Genomic DNA, 16,162 nt, shown 5'->3' on the forward strand with positions numbered 1-16,162 from the left:
TCAGCTTTTGCCTTAGGCTCCATGTTCTTGGGATCCCATGTAAGGACACATAGCTAATATCAGCAGAAAAATAATTTTATTAAAGCTATTAGGTCATTCACAAAGTATCTTGGAGAGACAGAGAATCAGACTTGGATGCTACAGTTGCAAACAATGCTCATACCATACTCCTGGCCCTTGTTTTAGAGACTGTGGGGCTGCCGCCAGGCATAGACATTGCAAAGTTTGTCACTGAACCTGTGTCAGTGTTATTTCTGCAGCTGTGTGTGGCCACTCTCACCTTACTGGAACAGGGCCTATGAGATGCCTGTGTCTTCACATTGCATTTGAATTAAAGACTTGCAGTAGTGATTCTGAGTATTCATAGACCAATTTTATGCCTGTACCCTGACTGCAAGGGAAACTGAGAAAATGAGTTTCTGGCATGGACTCAGAATATGGCAAATTCTCCAAACGTAGCAAGACCTTTAGAAAGTACCAGTGAACTCAAAGCATGAACAATGTCCACAAGTTTCCTCCTGGCTGTGCAAGATCCATATACCCTCTTTTCTATTTTCTAAACTTTCAAACAAGACCAACAACAGCAATGACCAAATGCTTCAACCTAACTTAATGCAACAAACTCTTGAATGGATAAAACCTGATGCACCCTCTCTCTAAAGGCAAGACAACATAAAATCTCATTGGTCTTTGCATCCAGTTTCATATCCAGTGTCTCTAGCTTATAGCATTTCTACTCTAGTTGCATCGTGATACTGTCTTGGTGGTCTACAACATGGACTAAATTATTAAGTAAAATGCAACAATATGCCTTAGATAAAAGGGCAGGACAAAAATGGAAGAGAAAAAAAAGGAAAAATTAAAACTTTAAATATCACAAAGCATGAGAAGAAATTTTGAATGTATATATACCATAGTCCTCATTCTGCAAAAGAATTTGAGGCAATGATATTTTGATATCCTACTTCCCCACACATTTGATTTTTTAATTAACCACCTATAGTAACAATACCCATTTTGTTTTTGAATATCACCATTAAAGTGGGAGACCAAGCCCTTCTAATCTTCAGAATCTAAAGATGATTCTGAATCAGTTTTAGCATTTTACATCCTGGGGATGCACAGGGAATTTTGCCTCTGAATGTTCTCTGATCTATTCCAGAAATAGGTGTCTAATCTTTTTAATTGCAGCCCTGATGTAGGACTATCTTCAACAGCTAAAAAATAACTTTTACTGTTGCATCATGTGTGGTTCTTTGAAGACAGAGCAGCAACAATATGGGGTCCACATAGAAGTTAAAACTAAACCTGCTGTGGTGCTACTAATACAAAAAACTCCATGGAACGTGATCATCAGAAAACAGATATACTTGCCTGCAGGCCTCAGGATATGTACTGGGACTATTTTAATTTATCCTTAGTGATATCGGGCAAATTTCCTTTGAAAGGAGGTTATGATAACAATGCCAAGTTAAGATAGTTTAAAATGTGGAAAGCATGCTCATAAAGAAGTTAACTAAGGCATCGTTAATATTAGTCTGTTTTACCCATCCTTCCCTCTAACAAAAATTCTTTTTATTTATTTATTTATTTATTTATTTAAAAAAAAAAATTTTTTTTTTTCAACGTTTATTTATTTTTGGGACAGAGACAGAGCATGAACGGGGGAGGGGCAGAGAGAGAGGGAGACACAGAATCGGAAACAGGCTCCAGGCTCTGAGCCATCAGCCCAGAGCCCGACGCGGGGCTCGAACTCACGGACCGCAAGATCGTGACCTGGCTAAAGTCGGACGCTTAACTGACTGCGCCACCCAGGCGCCCCTCTTTTTATTTATTTTAAAAAATGTTTATTTTGAGAGACAGAGGGAAAGAGGGAGAGAGCGAGAGAGCATGCACACACACACAGGAGAGGGGCAGAGAGAGAAGGAGAGAGAAAATTCCAAGCAGGCTCCTCACTGTCAGCTCAGAGCCCCTCTGAACCATGGGATCAAGACGTGAGCCTAAATCAAGTCAGATGCTTAAATGACTGAGCCACCCAGGTGCCCCCCCAAAATTCTTTTTGAAATAAAGGGTTCAAAGTCCACATAAAACTTAATTTTTTCCTTTTTAAAAAATGTTTATTTTGAGAGAAAAAGAGAGAGAGAGAACGAGAGCACATGAGTGAGGGAGGGGCAGAGAGAGATGGGCGGAGAGAGAATCCCAAGCAGGCTTTGCACTCTCAGTCCAGAGCCCAATGTGGGGCTCAATCTCATGGCCCTGGAATCATGAGCTGAGCTGGTAATCAAGTCTGACACTTGACTGACTAGGCCACCAAGGTGCCCTCACGTGAAATTTAATTAAAAAAAATTTTTTTTTCAACGTTTATTTATTTTTGGGACAGAAAGAGACAGAGCATGAATGGGGGAGGGGCAGAGAGAGAGGGAGACACAGAATCGGAAACAGGCTCCAGGCTCTGAGCCATCAGCCCAGAGCCTGAAGTGGGGCTCGAACTCACGGACCGCAAGATCGTGACCTGGCTGAAGTCGGACGCTTAACCGACTGCGCCACCCAGGCGCCCCTGAAATTTAATTTTTAAAATAAAGCCTCTTCCCGCCCCCCCTCCTCCCCCTCCCGCCGTGCTCTCTGCCCCAGCCTCCAATAGCTATATGCCTTTGGGTGAGGTATTTGACAGCTGTAAGTGCCAGTTTCTTTCTTCCTTCCTCCCTTCTTTCATTCCTTCCTTCTTAATTTTTTTTAGTGTTTATTTATTTTTGAGAGAGAGAGAGAGACAGAGCGTTAGCAGGAGAGGGGCAGAAAGAGACAGAGACACAGAATCCCAGGCAGGCTTCAGACTCTGAGCTGTCAGCACAGAGCCAGATTTGGGACTCAAACTCACGTACTGAGAAATCATGACCCGAGCCGAAGTCGAATGCTTAATCAACTGAGCCACCCAGGTGTCCCCCCAGTTCCTTTATTTATAAGATGGGGTTATCATGTCTTGTTTGTTGGTGGGTTGCAAACATCATACGAGGCAATCGTGTATGTATAATGCCAGGAAGAGTGCCAGCAGCTTACATGACAGATACTTGGACAGGATAGTTGCTGGTTCCTCATTTTCTTGTGTGTAGGTCCTAAATTGTCTATCTCCCAAGGCTGTTGTGAGGGCAGTAAAGAGATACTACAGAGTATGTATATAGTATTTGGCCTTCAGTAAATGGTAGTTATTAGTGTTTTTGTACCCCAGATAGTCTTTAGGGAAAAAAATGCTACCTCCTTTCTTGTCTAAACATGAGAGGTTAATTGTTTATTGTATATCAATGCTGCACAATTGACATTATCCAAGTTAATTGGAAAATGGCATAATTACCTGAGGAGGGGAAGGGCAAAATGGAGGTGCCGCCAGATGCAAAGAGTTAATATATTAACTTTGGAGAAAGAGTGATGGAATGTGAAAGAGCCAGGCTGGAGAGAGTTAGGGAGGAATCAGACTGTGGAGGCTGATTGGGCCCTGCTATTCTTTGAAGGATCAGTAGAACCACAGTCCCACTCAAGTAGGCCCTGATGATGAGTAGCTGTCTTTGTGAGAATAACTATTGAAGCCTTAGCAAGATAACTGGGTTAATTTAGTCTACAGGGATTCTAACTTGTTCCATGCTCTCTTATTTTTCCTGGGAAAGTAACAGAGGATGGCAGGATAACTTTCTCAGCTGACTCAGATGCCTCGTTTGTTAGAAGCTGATACTTCTGATAAGGAAATTATCCATGTGCTTTTGGGAGGGGGTGAAGTATTGAGTCTCTGTCCTCTACTGGGTTGTTACTAAAAAGAGAACATATTCCAGTCAAGCAACAACAGGTGGGTTCCCAAACATCATCCCCTCCTTCACCACATCCCTTCTTCCTGCTTGAGCATTTGCCCCGTCTGGGCCTTCTTTGTAGGAGGGATCACTCATTGTATGAGTCAGGGCTCTTTTGAGGATAAATGATAGAAACTCAGTTTGAATTAAGTGAGCTCAGAGGTGAATTTGTTGGTTCACAAAATTGGAAGGACAGGAGTATAACTGAGGATGATCAGAACCAGAAGCTATAGCACTAATTTTCTCTCAGCGTATGTCTGTTTCTCTATAGTTGTTGATTTCATTCTCTTCCACTGCAAAGAGGTAAAAGTGAGAAAAAGTTTCTCCTTTCATTTCCATGGACTTGGGATGTCTTGGGATGGACTTTGATTTCTGCCACAGACTTAGGCTACAACTGAATATTATCTGGCCATGGGGATGAAGTTAGTTCTGATTCGGATTGTGTGACTCAGGGTGGGAAGACATATTGCCCAAAAGTAGGGACTAGGTGACTGGTGATCATTTCCTAGAAATGGCCTCTGGGAGTTTACTGTGAGTTGGGTAATCTGCATCCACAGTCTGTAATTTATTACCATCTTGTAGCTAATCCTTTTTTTCTAATTTCTCATTCCCTGTACATCCTGCTAGAGATGAGCCTTACTTAGAAGGCTCCCTTTGTATACTTATTGGAATAAACAGTTGAGTACATATTGTGTGTCTGGCTTTGGAAGGGATTTTGGAGATACAAAATTGTTTCAACATGATCTCTATCCTCAAAGGACACACGCACATGCATTCATAAATGAGGAAGTGCAGGCATTATAAAACCATTACTGCAAGACTGTGATTAATATTTTTAAACTTAACTGTGTAATTAAACTACTGTAATTGTAGCTTTAATTTATTGGAACTTTCCTTTCAGTGTTTCTCTATCTAGTACTCTATAGATCAAATTAGACTCAACCGAGCTTTAGAACTGTGGAAGCTGAATGTCTGAATTCTCTGCTTCCGCCATAGCCTCAAGAAGCTATATGTACAAGTAACAATCTGTGGGCTAGTTGCCCTGGTAACATGTATGCATTTTGCCAGACCCTCAGAAAGATGTGATCTCTAATTAACCTTAAAATTAACAGGCTAACAGCAAAGATTTCATAACAACTCAGAAGAAGAGGCAGCAAATATTCTGGAAAATGTAAATCTGAGGTGACACTTGTAAACCTGCTGAGATGGTAAAATATTATGGGATTTCAAAAGGCTAAGAGACTACAAAGCACCAACATCAGAACAGTAATTGAGTGTATTTTTTCCTCAGTCCAATTCCTCACATCTAAATGCTTTGAAGGAAATTAGAAAAAAAAAAAGGTTTAAAAATGTATTTAGCCCAACATCTTTTAGAATAGATGTTAGGTATCACATTAAAAATGGAATCTACTTAGGGCTCCTGGGTGGCTCAGTCAGTTGAGCATCTGACTCCTGATTTTGACTCAGGTCATGATCCCAGGGTTGTGTGAATGAGCCTTACATCTGGCTCCACACTGAGCCTGAAGCCTGCTTGAGATTCTCTCTTTTTCCTTCTGTGCCTCTCCCCAACTCGTGCTCTCTCTTTCTCTCTAAAATAAAAAAAAAAAAAAATGGAATTTGCTCTTAAGGAATTATTAATTGCATATTTTGACCTGTCTCATTTCCTGTCTTGGTGATTCATTCTTTATTCTCTAGTGAATAAATAAGAAGAGAATACTTTTTCATGCATGAATCATCATTTTGTGTTGCAAAATTGGGTGGAAGAAGCCATATTTTTTCTCCCCAGGTTGGGACTTAATTGACATATAATGTGGTATAATTTTAAGGCATACAGTGTAATGATATATTTTGTATATTTTGCAAAATGATAACCACAATAAGGTTAGTTAACACATCCATCACCTCACATAGTTACAAATTTTTGTGTGGTGAGAGCTTTTAAAATCTACTCTCTTAGCAACTTTCAAATGTACAATATAGTACTATATTCACCATGTTCTGTATTACATCCCGAGAGCTCATTTTATAACCGAAATTTTATACCCCTTGACTACCTTCACCCATTTCCTCTACTCTCCCCTGCACCACCCATCCCAGCAACCACCAATCTGCTTTCTGTTTCTATCAGATTGGTATCTCTTGAAGATCCTGTTTTGGCTACATGACCAGAAGTGGAATGGTTGGGTCATATGGTAGTTTTATTTTGAATTTTTACAGGAGCCTCCATATTGTTTTCCATAGCTGCTGTACCAATTTACATTCTCACTACAGTGTGCAAGGGTTCCCTTTTCTCTAAATCCTTGCCAGCATTTATCATCTCTTGTCTTTTTGATGATAGCCATTCTAACAGGTAAGAGGTGATATCTATTGTGGTTTTGATTTGCATTTCTCTAATGATTAGTGATATTGACCACCTTTTGGTGCACTTATTGGTCATTTGAATACCTTTTTGTTTTTTTTTTGAAAAATGTCCATTCAAGTGCTTTGCTCACTTTTAAATTGGATTATTTGTTTCTTTGCTATTGAGTTGTATGAGTACATTATACATTTTGATATTAACCCCTTATCAGAAATGTGGTTTGCAAATATTTTCTCTCTCTGTAGGTTGCCTTTTTTATTTTGTTGATCATTTCTTCTGCTGTGTGGAAGCTTTGTAGTTTGTTGTAGTCCCACTCATTTATTTTTGCTTTTGTTGCTTGTGCTTTGGGTGCCAGATTCATGAAATTATTACCAAGACCAATGTTAAAGAGCTTTTCCCCTATGTTTTTTTCTAGCAGTTTTACAGTTTCAGGTACTACATTTAATCCATTTTGAATCAATCTTTGTGAGTGGTGAATTATATTTCATTCTTTTACATATGAATATTGAGTTTTCTCAGACCCTTTTACTGAAGAGACTATCTTTTCTCCATTGACTATTTTTGGCTTCCTTGTTAAATATTAGTTGACCGATATGCATGGGTTTGTTTCTAGCCTTTTGATTCTGTTTCATTGTCTATTTGATTGGTTTTATGCCAGTACTAAACTGTTGTGATTACTATAGCTTTGTAATATAGTTTGAAATCAGGAAATGTGATGCTTCCAGCTTTGTTATTTTTTCTCAGGATTGCTTAGGCTATTTGGAGTTTTGTACGGTTCCATATGAATTTCAGAATTGTTTTTTATATTTTTATGAAAAATGCCATTGGAATTTTGATCAAGATTTCATTGAATCTGTATATCACTTTTGGTAGTATGGACATTTTAACAATACAAATTCTTTTAATTCATGAAAACAGGGAATCATACCATTTGTTTGGGTCTATTTCATCAATCTTAAAAATTTTTTTTTAATGTTTATTTTTTGAGAGAGAGACACACACATACACAGAGTGCTCGCTGTGAGTGGGGGAGGGCAACAAGAGAGGGAGACACAGAATCTGAAGCAGGCTCCAGGCTCTGAGCTGTTCACACAGAGCCTGCCATGGGGCTCGAACTTATGAACCATGAGATCATGACCTGAGCCAAAGTCAGATGCTTAACTGACTGAGCCACCCAGGTGCCCCATCTTTCATCAATCTTACAGTTTTCAGTGTACAGATATTTCACCTCCTTGGTTAAATTTATTTCTAAATATTTTATTGTTTTTTACTACAAACACATATTGTAAGTGGGATTGTTTTCCTTATGATTATTATCTTTTGGGGGGGATAATTTGCTGTTAGTATATAGGAACACACTGACTTTTGTATGTTGATTTTGCATCCTGCAACTTTATTGCATTTATTGAACAGTTCTAACAGTTTTTTTTAATGGTGTCTTTGGAATTTCTAAATGTAAGATGATATCATCTGCAGAGAAAATTTTATTTAATTTTTTGTGATTCAGATGTCATTCTTTCTTCTTCTTTTTGCTCTTCTGATTGCTCTTCTTTTGCTCTTCTAATTGCTCTGACTAGAATTTCCAGTACTCTATTGAATAGGAGTACTGAAAGTGGGCCCCTTATCTTGTTCCTGATCTTAGAGGAAAAAGTTTCAACTTTTCACCATTGAGTGTGATGTTAGTTGTGGGCTTGTCATATGTGGCTTTATCAGGTTGAGATACATTCCTTTTATATTTGATTTGTTGAGAGGTTTAAAAAAAATTTTTTTTAATGTTTATTTTGAGAGGGAGAGAGAGAGAGAGAGAGGCAGCAAGCAGGGGAGGGGCAGAGACAGAGGGAGAGAGAGAGAATCCCAAGCAGGTTCCTGCTGTCAGTGAAGAGACTGACATGGGGCTCGATTTCACTAACTGAGAGATCATGATTTGAGCAGAGTTAAGAGTCAGACTGACTGAGCCACCAAAGAGTTTTTTTTTTTTTAATCATAAATGGATGTTGAATTTTGTCAAAATTTTGCCAAAATGTGTTGCTATGTATCTGTACATTTAAGTAGGTGGTCTCCTCTTCCGGACTTTATATTTGCTTTGGCAGGAATGGTCCTTCACCATTTAGCCCTGCTTGGGGTTCTGATGGATCAGCAAGGAGTGTTCTTGGGCTAGTAGGGCTTCCTATCCGGGTCTCTATTTGGGCAAGGCCACACTGCCCATGCTTAGAGGTCAGGCAGTACCACTGGTTGGGCTCAGCCTTCAGGTAGGGTTGCTGCACGGGCTCCCTAATTGGATAGGCTACTGGCTGTGCTCTGTGGTAAGTTGGGGCCACTAGATGGGCTGGCTCTGCAATCACCTCTAGTCTGGCAGGGCTAGCAGCTGGCTTTATTCATTGGCATCACTGTCACTGGTGAGATTTCTCAAGTGGGCAGGAGTATAGGGCTCTACAATCCTTCTTGCTCAGCAGTCTCAGGTTGTGATCCTCAACTAGATGGTGCCAGGGGATGGACTCTGAGTTCAGGCGGTCAGGGCCTGCTTCCAGGTTGTTCAAGGTGGTCAGGCCCTGCTCTGGGATCAGGTGGGGATGCGTACTGTACCCTGAAGCTGGGGAGGGCTGCAGGCTGGGCTTCATAAACAGGGAGACTTCTGACTGTGCTGGCTTGCTGGGCAGGGTCGTTGGCCAGGCTCTTTGGTCTGGAGAGCCTTCCAGCTCGATTCCGCAGTTCGGTGGGTTTAGGGACTGAAGTCAGGTAGGGTTGTTGTCTGGCTCCTTTGTCTGGTGGTCCTGCAGATATGCTTCATGATTGGACGTGGTCACTGGCCAAGCTTCCTGCCTGGAAAAGGGTGTAGGCTGCATCGAGCAATTGCTCCAGGCTTAGGCTGGGCTCAGCTGCTGGCTGGGGCCATAAAATAACCACAGATTAAGCTCCAGGCAGCCAGGGATTCTCTGGTTAGGTAGGCTTCCTTGTCTCACCTCACGGGGCTGAACCCTATACTGAGCAGTTAGGCTGGCTGCAGATTTGATTTCCTGCCTCTCCGGGGTCACAAAGCGGGCTCTACCTCTAGTAATGCCTACTGGCTGGTGACTTGAATCAGGCCAACTGCCCACCAGCCCCCCGGCCAGGCAGGTCCACTGGCTTGGCTCTGCGGATGCAAACATCCGCTGCCTGGGTTCTGTGGCCGAGGCTGCTAGCGCAGCTCTAGGACGCTACACAGGTGCCTGTGTTTTCTGGCCAGGCTTCCTGGTAGGGTGGGACTGGAGGCTCTATGCAGCGGTAGGTGGAGCTTCAAATTTGGTGGTGTGCTCAGGCGAGGGCTGGAACGGGCTCCACGCAGGCCCTGCTTAGTGGCTGGTGACCTGCACCAGGCCGAACTGCCCGCCAAGCTCCCTGTGCAAACTAGTCCACCGCCACCGCTCTGCACACGGGCTGAACCACTGGCTGGGATCTGCGCTTGGTCGCCGCTGGGAGGAGCAACGCAGTAGGCCCAGGTCTGAACGCCCGATGCTGTTAAGTCTTATCCCCTCTACTTTTCTGTTTGATCCTCAGTGGGCCGGCCCCACACATTTCCCCCAGGATTCTTGTGAGGTGACACCCAACTGGAAGTCCTGGGAAATGCCCCACAACTCTGGAGGGGCTGCATGTCTGTGCTGGGCTTTGTCTTTCCTGCTGGAGAAACCGCAGGCCCAGGATAGCCCTCTCGGTTCAGCTCGGAGCCAGCGTGGGGCGAGGCCCGCAGAGGGCAGCCGTTCCTCTTAGCGTTCCAACGCGGGCCTTCTCTGTCTCTGCGGTCCAGGCCCTTCAGCCTCCGCTCTGGGTGCTAGGATTTTCACGGTGGTGCCTGATCTGTGGATAGTTGCCAAGTGGTCCTCTCCTACGGGGGACCGAAGTCAGAGCGACCTGTGCCGCCATGTCGATGACGTCACTCTGGACGGACCATCTTCATACTCTAGTGTGCATTGGACACGTTTTGTGCAGCAGAAACAGGGGCATAATGCTCAATTAAAGGGGCCAGCGGTCCCAATGGAGTCCCATTGCATAGAATTGTTGTGAACAGATTTAACTACTGCGTAGTTTTGTGACCAAATGTAAGCGTGACAACTAGGCATTGAAACTCTCCAGGACAGAAGTGAGGAAACTACTCCAGGTAAGGAGACCCAGGGAGCGTTGCAGAATGGACTAAGGAACAGATTCTGTGAAGAAATGGATTAGTATACATAAATATTTACGAGGATGACAAAGACTCTTACAGGGAATCAAACATTTGAGGTTGAAATTAGCTGGCATGGCATCTCCATGACTTCTTATCTGTTAACTGGGCTTCCCTCTTCCTTTGGTTGTTTCTGGGTAGCTCAGCATAAACACCCAGGAAGTAAAATCTCTGAAGGGTTAGTTCCTATGAAGAGACAAGATTAAAGTAGATTCTTTATGCTCTCAAGTCAGTTGGCCTTTTAATACGTTGCCAGTACAAAAAATTTATTCAGCCTTCAACAAATTTTTCAAGGCTTCCTCATTTCCCCTTCTTCCAACATAACTTCTGTTTCATGGTGAATGAAATCTTGCTTTCAGCAATTTCAAAGTAACTTCACCTTATCCACATGATTTTAGGGATCAGAGAAGAGGCCAGATTAAATATTAACCTTTAACTGTGTTGTTCATGCTGACACTCAGGCAAATCTGACTTTTCTGGGCTGATGTTTGGCAGGGGGTCCTATTTTTTGCAGCTGTAGGCTAGAAATTATGGAATTTATGCAAAGTTAAGGTCTGCTTTGTGTGAAATTAAATGATAAAATGAACACTGGAAACTTGGCAAGGTATTCTTTTTTATTAACCAAGTGAAGAAAACTCCTTTTATTATAACCTCGCAAGCTTTTCTGTTCTTTGGTTTTTTTTTTTTTTTTCTTCTACCTTTCTGTCACTCTGTCTTTTTTTTTGCTTTTTCATTTTAGTAGTGATAGGGAGAGGGGAGCAGGTGCTCCTAACTGTAAATCCTACCTCCCTGACGGGGTGGTTAGGTTCTGGAAGATTTTCTGACATCTTTGTGGATTGTCTCTTAGCTATAGGACATTTTTTTCCCTTTGTGATATATGGGTTGTGAAGTCATTGTGTCGACTATATTCAACACCCGGGGGTTATTGTGGGTTGTAGAAGAGCGTGTTATGACCACTGGGTACAATAGAGTAGTACTGACTCAGATTATACTGACAGGTAGAATTGCATATTATGTTTGAGCGATTCGAGTTAAGATTATTTTTTAATTTTTCTACTGTAATTCACATATGCCTCCCTTTTAAAAAATAATGTTTTATTCTTCCTAGCTGGATCTGAAATTGCCTTTTTGTACAGAGCTCAAAGTTTATAGCATATTATTGTCATTTATCCTGAGCTAGTCGTAGTGTTATTTTTACTTTAATCACTGGGCAGAGCTGGGGATCAGAGTTTTGGCACAATTTCTTGTTTCACCATATCATTTGGCCCTCTTGATAGGTTTTTATAGAAGTTAATTTTTTCTTTTTTAAGTAATGTTAAATGTTTATTTTTTTAGAAAAAAGATCTACCTACCTTTTTCATAGAAGAAGAATGAGACTATAAAAAATTAACTTTAATAAGCTGGTGGACTGACAATTCTAAACTTCTCATAGGACCATATAATCATTTTTGCTGGCTTTTTTTTCACTTTGAAAGACAGACATTATTGCATTTCTGTTTTCTTAGAGTTTGGGTACTGTCACAATATTCTCCAGGCTTTCAGAAGTTTGCTAATGGTTTAATTCAATTGTTTAATTACCCTAAAATTTAAGTTAGAATTGAAAAAAGCAATTTTATAATCTTTAACTACATACATTCCAATTTTATAACAATAGATTCTTGGTTCACGTTTTGGCTGCTTTTATGTTCAGAGAAATACATGACCTCTTAGTGAAAATCAGAGTTAATCAAATGTTTCACATTTAAAGAATTTTATCCTACTTCCTATTTAAAGTTTCTTTTCCTATAAGGTACACTATCATTCTGAAGTGTTTTTTATGTCTAACATTCCAAGATTCTCCAATCCCCAGAGACGCTTCCTGCTGAAATCTGTTGTGCTGCAAAGGGGCCTATGAGAAACACAGTCTTTAATTCCTTATCTGTACTCCTGTCTCCTCTCCTGCCTTCCTTTTCACCTTTTCCTTTTCTCCTTGACCCTGAATTCTTGTCTTAGTTGGCAGAACTGCTAGAATTCCTGCTGATAAGTCTCAGCGAGAGATTCCGTTTTCTGCAGAGGGCAGGAAATGTTGCTGCTCCTCCTTGATTGATAAGAGGTGCAGAGTCCTGCAGAGCAGCTGCAGTAAGCAAATCCCTGCTTCCGCAGAAGTGGGTGTTTTTAAGACATTGATCTCCACCTGAGAGTTTGCCTTCCTTGTGAGGTGTCAGGAAGGATGACTGGGTGTACTGACATGGTCACTGGCCAATCTGTGGTTGTATCCACTGTGTAGTGATCATGCCACGCTGGAAGGGGAACACGAGGTGCTGAGATTACGGCACTCAATCATGATTAATGTTGATAATAAGCACAGCTACATTGCCACAGTGGCCTTTATATTGAGTTGTTTTTGTTATGACTATTATTGTTCAAGAATTGCATTTTCCAATTAATGGAAGTACTTTAGGTACATTATCCATAATAATCATTTTTAATGATAACAACGAATATGGAAATTAGGCCAGAGCATAAAATTAAGGATATTTGAATAATTATAGTGCAATCAAGTCAAAATTACTGACGTCTTTATTTGATGCTGGATTATGTGGAAAACAGCACAAGAACATACGTGCTTTGGAAGTTGAAAGTACATCAGATTTTGACAGCACATCTGCATAAATTACCAAGTAGTTTGGATGAATATTTTTCCCCCATAAATCTTCAAGTAAAAAATAATAGTTGTAAGGATGAGTTTTGAACTAAACTGGAGGGAGTAAACCAACATTGCAAATAACTTCTGAAACATGTTTGTTCTTTGAAAGCATAGTTGTGTAATCTATGTTTGACACAGTGCCTAGGCAGTAGTGAAACATTGTTCTTAATGTTAAAAGATGTGCCTTTTAACCAGTAGAATTGACTAGAGGGAAATGTAATGAATTAAGTCAATGACTAAGCATATAAAATGTATTTAGGGTGTGCCTGGCTGGATCAGTTTGTAGAGCATGTGACTCTTGATCTCTGGGTTGTGAGTTTGAGCCCTGGGTTGGGGGTAGAGTTTACTTAAAAAAAAAAAAAAGTATTTGGTTGAAGGGGTTGTTAGATAAAACAAACGTAATTTTACATGTCAGAAATATTTCTTTATGCCATGTTAGCATTGGAATGCAATAACTCAGTGGATTTAGAAGCATATGCATTGGTCAGTAATATACATGATCACACAGATGAAATAAGGAGGAGTAGGTTTTGTATGAATATTTGACTTTCTTGAGACTACAAACATGAAGTGAGTCAAGGACATGTTTGGAATAAGACCAAGTAGGATAGAAGTCTAGGCTAAAGATGATCTGCACAGGCTTGCTCCTAGATTCTGTAGTATAGTGACCTTCTTTTCCTGTTACTATATTAAAAAATTATTGGAGATAACTGTGGTTGTTCAAATAATTCCCTTTTCTCCAAAGATATCCACACTTTAATCCCCAGATCCTGTTTAATGTGTTACATTATAGGTTATAAAGGACTTTGCAAATGTAATTAAGGTTATGGATCTTAAAATAAGGAGATTATATTGGATTATCCAGGTAAACCCAGTGTAATAACATGAGTCCTTTAAAGCAAAAAAGAAGGTAGAATAGTCAGTCAGAGAGATGTGGCAGAAGAGGAAAGCAGAGGAGAGGCTGTAGAAGGTGAAGTCAGAGAGATTTCAAGCATGGGAAGGGTTTGATATACTGTGCCTGGCTCTGAGATGCAAGGGCCCCTGTACAAAGATGGAAGGAGGCCCCAAGAGTTAAGAATAGGCCCTAGCTGAGAGCCAGCAAAGAAATGGATACTTGAGTCCTAAAATAGCAAGGAACTGGATTCTGCCATCGACCTGAATGAACCTGGAAGAGAATTCTTCCTAGACCTTCCTGATAAGAGCCTAGGTTGCCAACATTTTGATTTTGGTCTTGTGAAACCTAGAACAGAGAAACCAGTTGAGCCAATTTGGACTTCTTACCTACGGAACTGTGAGATAATAAAATTGTATTGTTTTAACGTTTTAAACTTGTGATTGTTAGAGTAGTGATAGAAATTAATACAGTAACATACAGTAAAATACTCAGATTTTAAATTTACATCTTGATGAATTTTTCTCCATCTGTAGTCCCATGTAGCCATCAAATCAAGACAGAATATTTCCAGATCCTTAAAAAGCTCCCTCATGCTCCTTCCCTGTCTATACCCTCTTACTTGCCCAAAGTAATCACTACTCTGACTTTGTTACCATAGGTTACTTTTGCCTGTTTTTGAACTTCTTCTAAAGGAATTGCATATATACTGCTCCTTAGCTCACACTATACACAAATTGGATGATAGAACTAAATCTATCACTTCACTAAAAGTGAAGCTTCTAGAAGAAAATATAAAAGAATATATTCATGACCTAGAGGCAGACAAACACTTCTTAAACAGGATATAAACAACCTAATTCATAAAAGGAATAGTTGATAAATCTGATTTCATCATATCAAGAACTTCTGTTTACCGAAAGACACTATTAAGATAGTAAAACGGCAAGTCTGAGACTGAGAGAATATATTTGTAATGCATATATCAATATAAGACTTGTATCCAGAATATGTAAATAACTCCTAGAAATCTATAAGATAAGCAATTAAAAAAACAACAAGCAGTTCAATACAAAGTGGGGAAAGACTTGAATGAGCATTTTACAAAAATAGATGTACAAAAGGCCAGTAAACCTACAGACAGGTGCTGACATCACCAGTCACCAGTGAGATGACACAGCACAAGAAGACGCTACTGCACAGGTAGCAGAACGCCTAAAATTATGAAGGCAGTGCTTTTAACAAGAATGCAAAGCAACCGAAGCTCTCATGTATTATTGGTGGGAGTTAAACTGGTGCTACCCGTTTGGACGAATGTTCGGGCCATGTCTACCAAATGTAATCACGTTAATATTTTAGTGGGTCAGACTTCACTAGAGGAGTCAAAGTAACCAGGAGTGGTGCTGTGAGAGATTTTGTGAACTCTCTGAGGAAAAAGACTGGAGAGGTGACGGGAGCTGTATAAAAAAGCACGTGAGGTAAATAAAGGGATGTATTGCATCTGTGTGTTTGAGAGGAAGTTGGACACTGTGTAAGCTTATTTCTTCTACCAGCAGGGCTACAAGTATAATCAGACACTTGTGAATAAATCAAATGTTTCTGAAGCTGTGTGGCCTCACCTACCTGGCTTTTCTCCTTTGCCACAAAACAGGATCCAGAATTGTGAGATGGTCAGTGCGTGCTCTTGTGGGCTTAGACTGTCACCCATTGAGGCAGCTCCTGCTCATTTGCTCTTCTGACCCTGCTGCTGTTGCTGGAATGGGTGGGGTCTGCATTGTCATGGGGTTTGCTAATCAGTGATGTTTTGCAATAAAAATATGTGAAAGAATACCAGAGCAGCTTCCCATTCCTCTTAAATACTCTCTAAAATTATCAGTGTGTTTTAAATAAGTACACAATAAAAATGTTAGTCTGTCCAGAGTTAACATTTTCCTTCCAAAACCAAGTTTTGGGTGTTTTAATTTTCAAGAAGACATTTCCAAAGCTAGAGTTATTTGCATAACAGGATTTCTCTTTTTTTGTGTCCTCTGTTAAGAGGCAATTAATACTTTTCTTTCTTAGGGCTGTTCTTCATCGGGTGTTCACAAAAGAAGTCCATTTTGATGACTAAGTGGGTCCCAGAGAGATGAGGACAGCATCTTTAGCCGCTACTGGCACATACTCTCCTCTTTGTCTTGATGCTATTGATAGATTGCCC

Source organism: Puma concolor, chromosome C1 (assembly GCF_028749965.1).
Source record: "Puma concolor isolate L17-30 chromosome C1, mPumCon1.1.hap2, whole genome shotgun sequence".
NCBI lineage: Eukaryota > Metazoa > Chordata > Mammalia > Carnivora > Felidae > Puma > Puma concolor.